This window comes from Protopterus annectens, chromosome 2.part1 (assembly GCF_019279795.1).
Source record: "Protopterus annectens isolate FY-2018-M chromosome 2.part1, PAN1.0, whole genome shotgun sequence".
NCBI lineage: Eukaryota > Metazoa > Chordata > Ceratodontiformes > Protopteridae > Protopterus > Protopterus annectens.
In genome coordinates this window covers 1,850,977,897-1,850,992,740 of record NC_056729.1, presented here as the reverse complement: position 1 = coordinate 1,850,992,740, position 14,844 = coordinate 1,850,977,897, and the positions used below count along the sequence as shown (strand labels likewise).

General features: G+C 42.1%; 1 protein-coding gene across 2 annotated transcripts in view; it reads right to left on the bottom strand.

Annotated features, from left to right (window-relative positions):
- LOC122794665 overlaps positions 1-13,476 on the bottom strand; it is a 511,163-nt gene extending 497,687 nt beyond the window's left edge. For both annotated transcript variants that reach the window (XM_044063288.1, XM_044063287.1), the window contains exon 1: positions 13,264-13,476. The gene's annotated coding sequence lies outside the window, so the exon portion shown is untranslated. The remainder of the gene's footprint in view (positions 1-13,263) is intronic.
- Between the last annotated feature and the right edge of the window lie 1,368 nt (positions 13,477-14,844).

The following is a 14,844-nucleotide window of genomic DNA, read 5'->3' as shown; positions in this document are numbered from 1 at the left end:
TTTCCTGTATACAGTATAAACATTATCTTATATATGTTATATTTTCAATATATTAGGTTCATAGGTTCATACTAGGCTATCTGCCCAAGGGCATTTATAAGCCTAGCCCATAGTTATGTGGCTTTCGCCACCCCTTTAGTTTGAATAAAACTATGCCTATTATTTTGCTGTGCCTCTGTCAAGCAGTGACAGTGAAGTAATCCCTGGGGTATATCTGCGATCTCCCATCCATTGGTCAAGATTCCTCTTGAACAAGGCCAGCGAGGTGCTCTGCCTCACATGTACCGGGATTTTGTTCCACAGCATAGGGAGTCTCTGGGTGATGAATCTGTCCCTCCAGCACGTTCTATTAATAACCGTGTCAAGGTTTAAGTCTCCCGCCCTTGTGGTTCTGAGGGATCTAGATTTTTTGAGGTGAAGCATATTCATCAAATCTGGGTTTGACATGGCCTTATATGTCAGGCACAGGTCACCTCTGAGCAAGCGGTATGAGACTGAATAGAGCTGGAGTTCTTTCAGTCGGGCAGCATAAGACATATTTTTGAGACCCTTTATCCTTTTGGTGAGGAACTTTTGGGGCCTTTCCAGCTGCTGCAGGTGTCGGGTCAGATACATTCTGAATGGGGCATTCTACTCAATCATAGGTCTAATGAGTGATGAGTACAGGGGGACGATGACCTCCCTTGATCTAGATGTGAATCCCTTCATGATCAGTTGGGCAATGTAGAAGGTTTTCCTAACTACTTTAGCAACATGAGTGTCAAACGAAAGGCTACTGTCAACCTGGGTCCCCAGATCCCTGATGACTTCTTCTGTGCTCAGTGGATTGCCACCTATATGGTAGCTAGGGGTAACCTTGTTTTTCTCGAAGGATATGACTATGCATTTCTTGGCGTTTAACTTTAGGCCATGGCTCTGGCACCAGTTATCCATTTCTGTGAGGCCCTTCTGAAGGATATCTGGGTCAGATGTGTTTTCGACTATGGCGCCCAGTTTGCAGTCATCTGCAAACTTTGTCAGCCATAACCCTCCTGTGTTTGCTTGTACTTCAGAAAAGTAGATGCCGAACAAGAGTGGACCCAGGACTGAGCCCTGTGGGACACCACTTGTGACAGGCTTTGAGTCTGACATGGCTCCAGCAACTCTGACCCTGTGGGTTCTGTCACTTAGCCAGTTTGCAACCCATCTTGTGATGTATGGGTTTACATTCAAGCTGATGAGTTTTTCGATGATACCTGAGTGGGGTATTGTGTCAAGGCCTTTGCCAGGTCGAGGTAGGCTGTATGGACTGCCTTTCCTCATCAATGGCCTTGGTGACTGTCTCGAAAAAGTCAACCAAGTTTAAAAGGCATGATCTGCCTTTGACAAAGCCAAACTGGGTTGAATCCAAAGTCTGCAAGTTCCCTATGTCTTTATTTATGAGTTCCATTATGATCCTCTCCATGGCTTTGCAGATAAGGCTTGTCAAGCTAATGGGACGGTAATTTCCAGGGTCGGTGGAGGCACCGCCCTTGTGAAGTGGGACCACAGTCGCCGTGCGCCACTCCTTGGGTACGTATCCTGAGGTGAGGCTAAGATTAAACAGCTGTCCTAACTGCGGGTTTAATTCCTCATTGAGTTCGTGGAGCACACAGCCGGAGACACCATCCGGTCCCATGGATGCTGTGTTTTTTGCCTTGGAGAGAGCAGTTCTCACCTGGGCGTTGGAGATGTTTGGGGCTACAATCCTCTGGTATAGATATCTCTCCTTTTGGGGAGGGGAGGAGAAGTTTGCACTGAACCTGTCAGCCAGTATGTTGGCAATGTGTGTAGGTTCAGTAATCTTCACATCATTTTGAACTAATTCTGAGCATATCTGGGAGTTTCCTCCTAGGTTTCTAACATAGCCAAAGAAGGCCTTATGATTGTCTTTTGAGTCCTTGGCGATTTTTCTCTCAAAATTTGCCTTGGATGATTTTATGAGAGCTCTTAGTTTTTTACTTATAATGATCAAAGGCGTCTTACCTTTCAAGGATTTTGCTCTATCTTGTAGTAGCTTCCTCCTTTTGTTGTAGAGCTTGTTTATGGCTGGGGTCCACCAGACTGGACGCTTGCCTTTGGTACAAAGAGTCTTAGTTTTGTTTGGGATTGCCTGATCCATGCAGTCCTGTAGGTGCTGGTAGAAGGCATTTGTAAGTGATTCAGCGGTTTGAGTAATGTTTACCACTGGCTCAGGGGCCTTAAAGGAGACCACACTAGTTTTTAGAAGTGTGAAGTCGGCTTTTGAGAAGTTTTTCACTGTGGTCTTTTTTATTTCAGGTGGGGGCGGGATGAGGACCTCCAGCGAGATTAGTTTATGATCTGATCTCACCAGTGAGGGGTATACTTCCGGTGTTGAACATTGTGATCTCATGTTCGTGATGATGAGATCAAGTATGTTTTCTCCTCTTGTGGGGATGGTGACTAGTTGTTCCATGGCATTTGAGTTTATGAACTCCAGGAACCTTTGGGCTAGAGTGTTTGTGCTTGAGTAGTGTTCCCAGTCTATTTATCCCCTCCAATGTTTTCAGTAAGGCCATGTGAGGTTCCTGAGTTTGAGAGGGTGGCCTGTAACATGCTACAAATTGCAGAGCAGTCTTGCCTATGGTTAATTGCACCTGGATGGTCTCCGATGCATCGTGCATTGCCACCGACCTTGAGGTGTGGGTGTCCTTTATGAATATGGACACCCCCTCCTTTCTTGGTGTTGTCCGGATTTTGGGGCCGGAACGCATGATATGAGTTGAAACCTGATAGTGCTGGGGTGCTCTCAGGAGCCTTGAACCAGGTTTCTGTCACAGCACAGACATCAATGTTCTCCATACTGAGAAGGGCCTTGAGTGCGTGCATCTTGAGATTGAGACTTCTGGCATTGAGCAGCATTACCCTTAGTTTTTTTCCTTTTTTGTGTTCTAGGGTGGTAGGTTTAGAATTTGAGCCTTGCCTAAAAAAGGCACTATGGGGGTGGCAAGAGCCTTTGCCAATATCCGGAAGCCTAGGGATGACAGGTGCAAGCCGTCCCTTGCGAAGCAGCGTGGCTTGTCTAGCATGTCATCCCAGGCAGACAGACATTGGATCCCCTTTGAATGACACCAGAATTTAAGCCAATTATTAAAGCTGATCATCTTATCACTGTATTGTGGCATCATTCTAGGTGAAGGCAGGATACTGCTCAAGGTCAGGGTCATACCTGCCTGGGCTACATAATCAGAGAGCTGCTCAATGTCTCTTTTCATGTAGTCCAAGGAGGTACGTCTCAGGTCGTTGACACCAGCGTGGACAATGACTGAGTCGAACTTGTACCTGCTGTTGAGAGACCTGAGTGCTTGCGTTATGTGGCGGATTCTAGTGCCCGACAGGCAGCTTACTGTGACCTTCTCCTTACTCAGTCTGGTGAGCGGGACGTCAGTGTGTCTGACTATGGAGTCACCTATGACAAGTATGTTTGGTGTTGTATTTGGCCTTAAGGGCAGTGACTGCTTTGCATACTGATTTTGTTGTTTATGTGTTGTTTGTGTGGTGTATTGAGTTTGCAGTTGCTTGGGTGTCTGCTTTGGAGGCCTCTGCTGTTTAGGTAAATTTTACTCAGAGCCTCCGAGTATGTCTTAGTGTGTTTATGTGTTTGATTCAGTGGTGTGGTTGAGTTATGTGAGACTGGTATTGTGGTGTGTGTAGTTGCCTTCTCCTCCTGCCTGGTCTTGCTAGTCCTGAGTTGAGAGAGCTCAGCCTCCAGTCTGGCTAAATAGCTGCATCTCTCACAAGTGTTAGTGTTACGTGGGAGGAGGAGAGGGTTGTCCGTGTACATGAGGCAATTGCAACATTGTCTCAGAATTCCCAGATTCACCAACTGGGCAGGAGAGGACGCCAGCATCTGACCCTTCAACATGCTAGAAAGAATTATGAGTTGGTATGAGACAGAAAAGTAGTGGGGTTAGCAGGGAAGTGGGCACTCCTGGGGGGTTTTGCTAGTGAGAGATTTGTATAATATAGGAGTGCTTGACCTGCAAAGAGAATGCTTATAAGACAAGGGATATGCTTATAAGACAAGTGCTGAGCTTTTTGAAAAGAAAAAGCTAGTTGGAACAAGTGCTGCACTTTTTAGTGAAGGTGTAAACTGTTTAGGTTCCTAACAGAGCAGTTCTAAGGGAAAAATTGAAGAACAGACTTTCTGGAGCCTTGTTTAACCGGCGCTGCCCGATGCTGCTCTAGTGGCAACTCCGCGCTAAAGCACGTTAAAGCGTGCTTGATAGCAGGGGCTGGAAAGAAGCAGGAATAGACCCGAAACGGACAATAAAACTACAGTTTCAAGTCAGTAACCACCTCTACGGGGGGCAGGGAAGCTGCTCAATGTTATTCACTGCCACTGATCAACAGAGAGACCCTCCTTCAGCCCAAGCAAAAATGACCTCACAGAAACTTTCAAACAGTTCAGGAACAGCAAGCCTGTAACTGAACTTTTTTAACTCTCAGAAAAGTGGGAAAAAAGCACGATTTATTTTTTGTTTTTGTTTTTTACAGAGATAGCAGAGGTTCACAAGTAATATCAAGTTATAACAGTGCAGTAAATGACCCCACACAAGAGTGCTAGGTCAAAGACAGAAAATATGCAAGTTTTAAGAAAAAAACGATTTAAAATTAAGTGCAAACAGGAAATTCAGCAAACAGCTTTTGGTTGTGCTCTAAATACAGCTACTAATACAGAAATCAAGTTCAACAAGCCAGAAAATGCTCAAGCTAGGCAGCTATGCAGAAAAACTTAGCAAATAAACAGAGAAAAAATACTTAAAATCTCAAAAGTGGCTCCCTTCTTCTCTCAGCGTTTTTTCCTCTTGGAGGGTGCTTCACCAACAGCCAACAAGCCTGAAAAGACTTTGCTTCTATTATTTTAATAAGAGTATTTTATAGATTTTTTAGTATGTATTCACATGTTACATTAGTATAAGTATTGTTTTAAATCGGTCACTTATTGTACAGAAATTTGATTTTATTAGCACGGAGTCTCTTATTTATTATATATTTTTTAACATGTAGTGTTTGTATATTTGTTCATTTATGCTCAAGCAACGTTTGATGTTTTTAATGAATATTTTTAGAATTTTAAGAGCAGATGTTTAGTTGTACTAATTAGAGAGCTATTTAAATAAATTATTCTGTTAGGTTAATGTAAATGTGGAAGGGAGGGTATAAAAGCTGCTTTAATTAAAGGCTTGTTGTTACATCTGATGAAGTCTAGTGGATGAAAACGCATTGGAGTATTTGACGTTTGAGTTTATGTATTAAACCTTTTGTTGCTGCTACATGTTTCTTTCGTGATTTGTTCGGACACCTCCAACTGGTACCTTTTGTTACTGTTTTTGGTTTCTGAAGTATTTTGTACTATTCTGATCAATGGTAACCCATGGAGCTCAAAGTAGACACTAGTTCAAAGTGTAATGTTATGTCAGCAGAAACATTTGCTAAGGTAAGAGCTGGTGACTAACTTAATTTGACTAATTGTGTGAAACATGTTGCTTATGGAGGTGAAGAAATTCAAACTGAAGGCTCAGTAGTGCTTTCATGTTATTCGGCTGCGAACAGTTACAGCTTGCAATTCTATGTGTTCAAAGACCTGTGCAGTCATTGATTGGTCTCAGAGAAAGTTTGAGAATAAAACTGTTTTCTTTTACCAGAGAAGTCCATCATGTTAGCACGTGTCCTAGTTCCAGTTTCACTGATGCTATTTTCTCAGAGTATGCTGATGTTTTCAATGACAGCTTGGCAAATTTCCTGTTGCATACTCCATGAAAGTAGACTCAGAGGTCAGGCCAGCAAGGAGAGTTCTGATAGCTATGCAGAAAAAAGTCAAGGTTCAGTTGGATAAAATGGTGCAGCAATGTTCATAGGTGTGTATGAGCCTTTACAAGCCTAGCCCATAGGATTACCCTGGCATCGTGCCACCCGACCTTAGTTCCCCGTGCCTCTGTCAACTGGAGCCACTGAATTGATCCCCAGTGTGAATTTTCTATTTCCCATCCACTCATCAAGATTTCTCTTGAAGAGGGCCAGTGAGGTGCTCTGTTTGACATGTAAGAGAAGTCTATTCCATAGCATGGGCAGTCTATGGGTTATGAACCTGTCCCTCCAGCTTGTTCTGTTGATTGTGGTATTGAGATTGAGGTCTCTGGAGTGTGTGGTGTGGAGGGATTGGGATTTCTTTAGATGTAGCATTTCTAACAGAACTGAATCAGACATAAATTTGTAAGTCAAGCAGAGATCGCCTCTTAGTAGGCGATATGAGACAGAGAATAGTTGGAGTTTTTTGAGTCTGTCCATATAGGACAAGTGTTTAAGGCCTAGGATCCTCTTTGTGAGGTACTTATGCGGCCTCTCCAGTTGTTGCAGGTGTCTAGTGAGGTACATGCCAAATGGGGCATTGTAATCAATGATTGGCCGAATGAGGGAAGAGTAGAGGGAGACAATGACCTCTTTCTTCTTTGATGCAAAACCCTTAGTAATCAGATGTGCCACATAGAAGGACTTTCTGACCACAGTGACAATGTGGTGGTCAAAAGAGAGGTTGCTGTCAACCTGTGTTCCCAGATCTCTTATAACTCCTATTGTGTTCAGTGGACTACCATTGATGTGGTAAATCATGGGAACCAGGTTTTTCCCAAAGGGGATGACACACTTTTCATGGTTCTGACACCAGTCATTGGTCTTAGTGAGGCCTTTCTGTAGGATGTCAGCATCACTTGGGGAATTAATAATAGCTCCCCACTTGCAATCGTCTGTGAAATTTGTCAACCAGAGTCCCTTCATGTTGGCCTGGACTTCAGAGAAGTAGATACCAAACAGTAGAGGACCCAGGACCGAATCCTGTGGGACTCCATTCATGACAGGTCATCAGTCTGACTTGGAGTCAGCTACTTTCACACTGCGGGTACTATCTGTGAGCCAGTTTGCAACCCACCTAGTGATATAGGGGTTGATGCCTAGCTTAGTGAGTTTTTCTATGATTCCTAAGTGGGGAATGGTATCAAAGGCTTTGGCCAGATCAAGGTAGGCTGAATGAAGCACCTTGCCTTCATCCACAACTCTGGTGACTGAGCAAAGAAGTCGACCAGGTTGAGCAGGCATGGAAATACCCTTCACAAAACCCAACTGTATGGTGTCCAGAGTTTGGAAATTCCCTATATCTTTGTTTATTAGGTCCATGATGATGTGTTCCATCCCAGGGTCTGTAGTCGCTCCTCCTTTGTGGAGAGGGATGACTGTAGGAGTGCGCCATTTGATAGGGACAAAGGCTGAGGTGAGGCTGTGATTGAACAGGGCACACAGGTGAGGTACCAGTTCACTCTGTAGTTCATGTAGAACACAGTCAGGGATATTGTCAGGTCCCATAGAAGCTGTATTCTTGGCCTTGGACAGTGCTGTTTTAACCTGTGCAGCAGTAATACTGGCTGCCTGGCAATCTACTGATATTGTGCTTGCTCCTTTGGTAGGGGGGAGAGAGGGGTAAAGTTGGCACTGAATCTGTCGGCCAGTATATTGGCAATATCTGTTGGCTCGGTATAGCAGGTACCATTGTGCAAACCAGAGCAAATCTGGGTATTGCTGTGGAGATTCTTTACATTACTATAGAAGGCCTTGTGGTTGTCTTTACTATCTGCTGCAATTCTGTCTTCATAGCTAGCTTTAGAGGATTTAATGAGGGATGTCATCTTTTTGTTGAGGCTGATAAGGGAGTTTTTCCAGTCTTGGGACTTCACCTTTTTTTGCATCAGTTTATTCCTTCTGTTGTAGAGTCTATTTTTGGCAGAGGACCACCAGATTGGCTTCCTTTTTTTGGAGTAGAGCATCTTGGTTCTATTTGGTATGGTGAGATCCATGCATTTGTGTACATGTTTGTACAGTGCATTCGATTATGATTCAGCGGTCGTGCAATTATTTTCCATTTGCATGGGTGCAGTGAAGTTAGCCATCTCTGTTTTTAGGAGCCCAAAGTTAGCTTTAGAGAAGTTTTTCATGGTGGTTACCTTTGTGGGGGAGTGGGTGGGAGGGATGTGGATTTCCAAGGTGATTAGTTAGTGGTCGGATCTACCCAGGGAGGAGTTGACTATTGGTGTAGAGCAACAGTCACCCATGTTAGTAATGACCATGTCAAGGATGTTACTACCTCTAGTGGGGGTAAGAATGAGCTGGTCAAGGGCACTGGAATTAATGAATTCCAAGAAACATTGGGAAATTGCATTGGTACACGAGTAGTTTTCCCAGTTAATGGAGGGGTAGTTGAGTCACTCAATATGAGACTGTTAGGTTGGACCCTAATATTCTCCAGGGTGCTTAGGAAAGTGGTGTGTGAGGCTTGGGCCATGGTTGGGGACCTATAGCAGATGACAACCTGAATCGCTGTCTTACCCAATGTTAGCTGCACCTGAAGTATCTCTGATGAATTATGATGGGCTACCAGTCTGGAGGTGAGTGCATCCTTTATGAATATGGAAACACCACTGCCTTTGGAGCTTGTAATTTGTCAGATTACAGAACCAACTGAATGGGTATCTTCCATGGTAGCTGTTTATAAAAAGAGTTCAGATGAAATCAGAATATGCATTGACCCATGAGACTTGAACAAAGCATTAAAGACACCTCATCATTCTATGCATACAGTCGAGGAAGTCGCAGCCCTGATGCTAAATGCCACTGCTTTTTTCTGTCCTGGATGCAAACAGCTCATTTTGGGAAGTGATGCTTGATTGCAAATCTTCATTACTGACTACATTCAGTACCCCATTTGGTAGATATAGATTTCTCAGGATGCCCTTTGGAATAAATTCTGCAAATGAAGTCTTTCAGCATGCAATGGAGCAATTTGTTCAGGTTATCCATGTACCATAATAGTAGATGATTTATTTGTTGGAGGCAATGGAGTAGCAGAGCATGACAGAAACCTCAAGAAAGGTCTAGACAGAGCATGTAAAGTGAACTTGAAGCTCAGTCCTCTGAAGTGTAAATTCAGGCTACTAGAAATTACATATGTTGGTCATTTATTCACTAGCACTGGCTTGCAACCTGATCCATCCAAGCAAGCAGTCATTCTTGAGATGCCAGCACCTGACAATGTCCAAGTCCTACAGAGTTTCCTTGGCATGGTTAACTATTTGGGCAAGTTTATATCAGACTTTAGTGAACTGTCAGCACCTTTAAGGGAGTTGACATGCAAAAATGTTGCATGGTCATGGTTGGAACAACACCAAAGAACATTTGATGACCTCAAGCAGATAATTGCTACCCCACGTACATTAAGATACTATGATGTCAACAAACCAGTAATTATTTCCTGTGATGCTTCAAAGTTTGGTCTTGGTGCAGGTATTCTTTAAGAGGGCAGACCAGTAACCTATGCATCTCGAACTCTTAGCCAACCTGAGATGCAGTATGCTTAAATTGAGAATGAACTTTTGGCATTTGTGTTTGCTTGTTTGAAGTTCCATGATTATATTTATGATGGAGCTATTCAGATCGAGACTGATCATCAGCCTCTAGTCACTATATTAAAGAAACCTATGCATACAGCTCCAGCAAGAGTACAAAGAATGATGCTCAGAGTGCAAAAGTACAACTTCAAAATGGTCTACACAAAAGGCAGACTTCTTTATTTTGCTGATACCTTATCCAGATCACCCAGAAATACAACAGAACAGCTTGGTGCAGAGAATTTTGACTTTGATGTCATGGAAGTGTATACTTTTTCTATCATGATACTTGATGAGCTGAGATATCTTACAAAGACTGATCCAGTATTGCAAAAGCTCAACCACTTCACTGATGTTGGATGGCCATCAAAGCAATCTTGTGTACTGTCAGAAGTTCAACCTTATTTTCCTTAGCGAGATGAGATGTTGATGGAAGATGGTATCATTTTCAAAGGTCCTAAAGTTGTCGTTCCTACTTACTTATAACATGAATACATCCAGATTTTACATTATGGGCACCCAGGTTCCGATCCTGCCAAAAGAAGGGTGAGGGGACTAGTATTTTGGCCTTCTCTAGGAAAAGACATTGATAAAGTACTTTCATCTTGTTCAGTATGCAACAGTACTAAACCACATCTGCAAGAAGAGCCATTTCAGCTAAGCCAAATTCCTTTACTACCTTCTTCAACAGTAGCCACTGACATATTCAAGTGGAACAATTAGCATTACTTAGTGTTGGCAGACTCGTATTCGAACTGGTTTGAGATCAATTTGCTAACTAACCTAACATCCATTACTGTTATTACTAAGTTGAAATGTTATTTTTCAGTCCACGGTAGTTCACACAAACTTATCTCTGACAACAGTACCCAGTTTATCGGTCAATTGTTTCAGAAATTTGCAAAAGAGTGGGACTTTGTTCATACTACTAGTAGTCCAGAATACCCAAAGTCAAATGGCCTGGCTGAGTGTGCAGCGCAGAGTGCAAAGCAATTGCTAGAGAGGTGAAAGTATGACAATACCGATGTCTTTTTAAACTTACTCACTCTTAGAAATATACCCCGTGACAACATCGTAGATACAGACTCTAGATCTCAGAGCAATCCACACATTGTTCCTACTGAAGAACGTCATAACACCTACTTCTGTTCCTGATGATGTCCCAGATGTCCCCAAAGTCGAATATTCAGTAAAGACAGTCCCTGTTGTTAGACCCAATTCTAATTTCTATGTCACATGATTTGGTCATATTTCTAGACCCAGTGTGAAATACACAGCAGCCTGGACATAGTTGTTTATGTGTACATAGTTATGTATAATTGCATGTCGAAGAATTATTTCTGTACAACTGCATGTCAATCAAGATGGTCATTAATGCATGCACTATTTCTCAAAGATGGAGGATCCTTTAGAAACATTTTCATGTGTGGCACATGCATATAAATAGTGACCACTAGCAGGCAGCAGTGCCACTTTGGGAGAACAGTCACAGTGTGAACATGTATGAGTGTGGTAGTCAGTCTGTTTATAAGTTTACCTAAGTTTAAGTTTCTAAGCCTCAGTCCTTATGTGTTTGTATATAATAAAGCTGCTTGAACAGAAGCCACAACTGTTCGTCTGTTTTATCCTGACCAGACAGTAGGTGTCGCTCATCGTGAGATCATCATTTTGGTTTGTCAAAGAAAGGTTATGTCTTATATATCACAGGCCTAAAGCAGATGCCCTATGCTGACCGCTTTAAAAAACTCCAGCTATACTCTGTCGCATATCATCTACTCACAGGCAATCTCTGCTTAACATACAAGGCCATGTCAAACTCAGAGCTGTTGGACATGCTACACTTAAAGAAATCCCAATCCCTCATAGCCACACGCTCCAGGGATCTAAACCTTGTCATCACAATAAACAAAACAGGCTGGGGGGATAGGTTCCTGACCCAGAGATTCCCCAGACTCTGGAATAGATTGTCCATACATGTCAAGCAGAGTGCCTCTTTGGCCCTCTTCAAAAGGAACCTTGACGACTGGATGGGAGAAAGGAAATTCACCCCAGGAATCGCGTCAGTCGCCCTGCTAAGCAGGGGTCCAGAGAAGTAAATAGTGTGGGAAGAAATAGCCAGGGAATTGTTATGGCTAGGCTTGTATAGGCCCTAGGGCTGATAGCCTAGTACCAGCCTATGAACCTATATAGATAGATAGATAGATATAGCTCAGTTGCTTGAATGACCAGCTACACCAACATCCAAAATATCAATGTAATTGCACCTAAACACCAAATAACAACATGTTTTGACACCAAATACAAGTGTTTTTGCAGGGAGCAAGCCCCCAGAACCCACCATGTGGGAGGTTGTACTCTCCACACCCCCCTGCTAATTGTATATACTAACTCTAAGATTGTACAATCCTCAGGGAGAGGAAATATTCCCCAGTCCTGATATTGACATAGCTGGTTGTACAACACACTGCCCTAAACTGCGTGTGTGTGTATGTGAGTGTGTGTGTGTGTATTTATATCCATAGGCATGCATGTATCTGTTTGTCTATCTATATATCCATTGCTTATCATACTATTACAAAATGATGGTTTTGTTGACTTGGTATACAACAACTGTTTTATTAAAAAGTCAGCTTTGACCTTATTTGGCAGTAACTGACAGATGTCTGTTTATTCTTTGTCGAGTGGCAAAACCAGTGTTAAGCACAGCCCGTCAGCTGTAAGAACCAGGGTAAAAATGCATTACATAACGTTGTCAATAGATTCATTGAAGCAAGAAATTACTTATGATATCATCATGCACGTTCAGGAGCAGCCAGATGATTATTAAACAATGAAGGTAACCTTCAGTGCATGGTGATATGCTGTATAAAGTTTGAATTCTCCTTCCTTATGCCTAACAGCACTTGGTTAACAGAGCCATTTTAAGTTTCTTTGTAACTGTTTTTATGCTTTACAATCACCTGATTGTATGATTTCTTTCCCAGCCATTTCACAGTGGCATCACCTCCTCCGTATCCTATCTAGAAGATCCTGGTGATTGTTTCTGACAGCTACTTGTTCTAATCTCCCTGTTAGTAAAGTTTTCATGAGTTATGAGCTTTCGGGGCATTAAATGCCATCTCTGAGCAACAAGCAGGGCATGATTAGTAAATAATGCTAGGGATCGTTACCCCAGCAAACATGTCAGCTGAGCCCTGCTGCTATAATGCTATGTTTGCCACCATAATTTAAAAGTCTGGAAATGTTAATATTCCCACAGTACAAGCTGAATACATTGATTCCCTGGCTAGAAATGGCATTCAATGCCTTGGCATACTGAACCCTAACTGCATCCATTTCTCACGTTTCATACTCAGTAAGAAAAGTAGAAGTGCTTCATCCTATAAGTTGCAGGTCACTTTGCTGATACGCACGCCCACACACACACACACACACACACACACACACACACACACACACACACACACACACACACATGCACACGCACACACACACACACACACACACACACACACACACACACACACACACACACACACACACACACATGCACACACAAACACTAACACACACACACACAACACACACACACACACACACACACACAAATGTATATATTGGCATCAATCCCCTTTTTCCCATTTTGTAGATGGGGTTGGGGTGTCACATTAACAGTGACCATCAGCAAGAGCCAGTGTTCACACCACCAGGTAAAACACCTGAAAAAATATATCACATTTAATTAATTTTAAAATTTATCATTTAGCTGGCAAAATAATTAAAGGAATACCTGTTTAGCAATGTTCTGCATGGAGATGATGCCTGTGTTACTTCAGCTGTACATTCCTGTATGGTGTCTAATATATTTTAAAGGAATACATGTTCAGCAATGCTCTGCACGGAGATGATGCCTGTGTTATCTCAGATGTACATTCCAGGCTGGTGTCTAATGTATTTTAAAGGAATACCTGTTCAGCAATGCTCTGCACAGAAATGATCCTGTGTTGTCTTAACTGTACATTCTTAGATGGTATCTAATATATTAAACACTTCCAGGATGTGTTTCACATCACGTGCACAAAGGTTGCTTATAGTAATTGATAACATGATATGAATGATTACAAAACCACGGTTTGTGAAGAAAGAATATTATGCCAGCTCAAAAAGTAATGTTTAACTCTTTCTTAACCATGTTTTATAACACTCATGCAAAGGGCAATTTGCAAATAACATAATATTTAACTTTAAATTTTTTATTGTCAATCTACTATTATACAACAACCCCCCATTAATATTTCAAAACGTGCATGCTGATTGGTCAGCGTGCACGTTGTAAATTAAAGACTTATACTAATGGAAAAGGTCCGGTCGCCCGGAATTTTTCCATTAGTATAAGTCTTTTTTTTTTTTTTAACGCAAGATCTCTGTTGCTTTTTAGAACCTGTCTCGCTATGTTAAAGGAGTTTAACATAGCAAGACAGCTTTAAAAAAAGTAACGGAGATCTTCCTTTCTCCGTTGCTTTTTTTAAAGCTGTCTCGCTATGTTAAACTTCTTTAACATAGCAAGACACTTTGAAAAAGCAACGGAGATCTTGCTTTCTCCATTGTTTCCACCCACAGCTCTGATGTACTGTGTAAGCATACGCATGCACAGTACATCAGAACTGCCGCAGAATACCAGACAGCTGTGAAAGGGCAGCACGGAGGCATTATAGAATGCCATTATTTAAGAAAAGTAAGTATTTTTTTTCTTAAATAATGTCATTGTATAATAGCAATAACCCACTTCTGGGTGTGGGTAATGCTGGACTTACCCACGGTTGTCTTTGGCCACTCGGGCTTCGCCCTCATGACCAAACCACACCAACCATGGGTAAATCCAGCATTACCCACACCCAAGCATGGGTTATTGCTTAATTGTTGTACGTGTTTGATCACTATTTATCATCATATGTGGAAGCCATCACCTGTGCATCTACAACTAGTTTAGTGATGGAATCTCTGAATTTTAGTTTTGTCTTTTATACTGTTGCTGTATTTGCTATCATGTCAGATTCTGAGGGTAGAACATTTTCTTGCCTAAGGAGTCTCTGCCTGATTATCTTTCAGATCTCTATTGCTTTCCCTGTAATGGCATTTGTAGCATGAAAACTTCAGTTTGTTTTCTTTTGTTGATTATTTCTCTTCTCCTGTCCCACAAAATAGTACATCTATGGAGCTTTATTAGGGCAGGAATGCATAAAAACAGAGTTTGTTGACTTGAAATGAAGGGGGTCCCTCAACAAGATTTGTCTAAAAGTTCTAGTACCTTTCACCTCCTCACTCTTCACAAAATTAACAAACATTGTTGCTCATTTGAATAACAAAATAT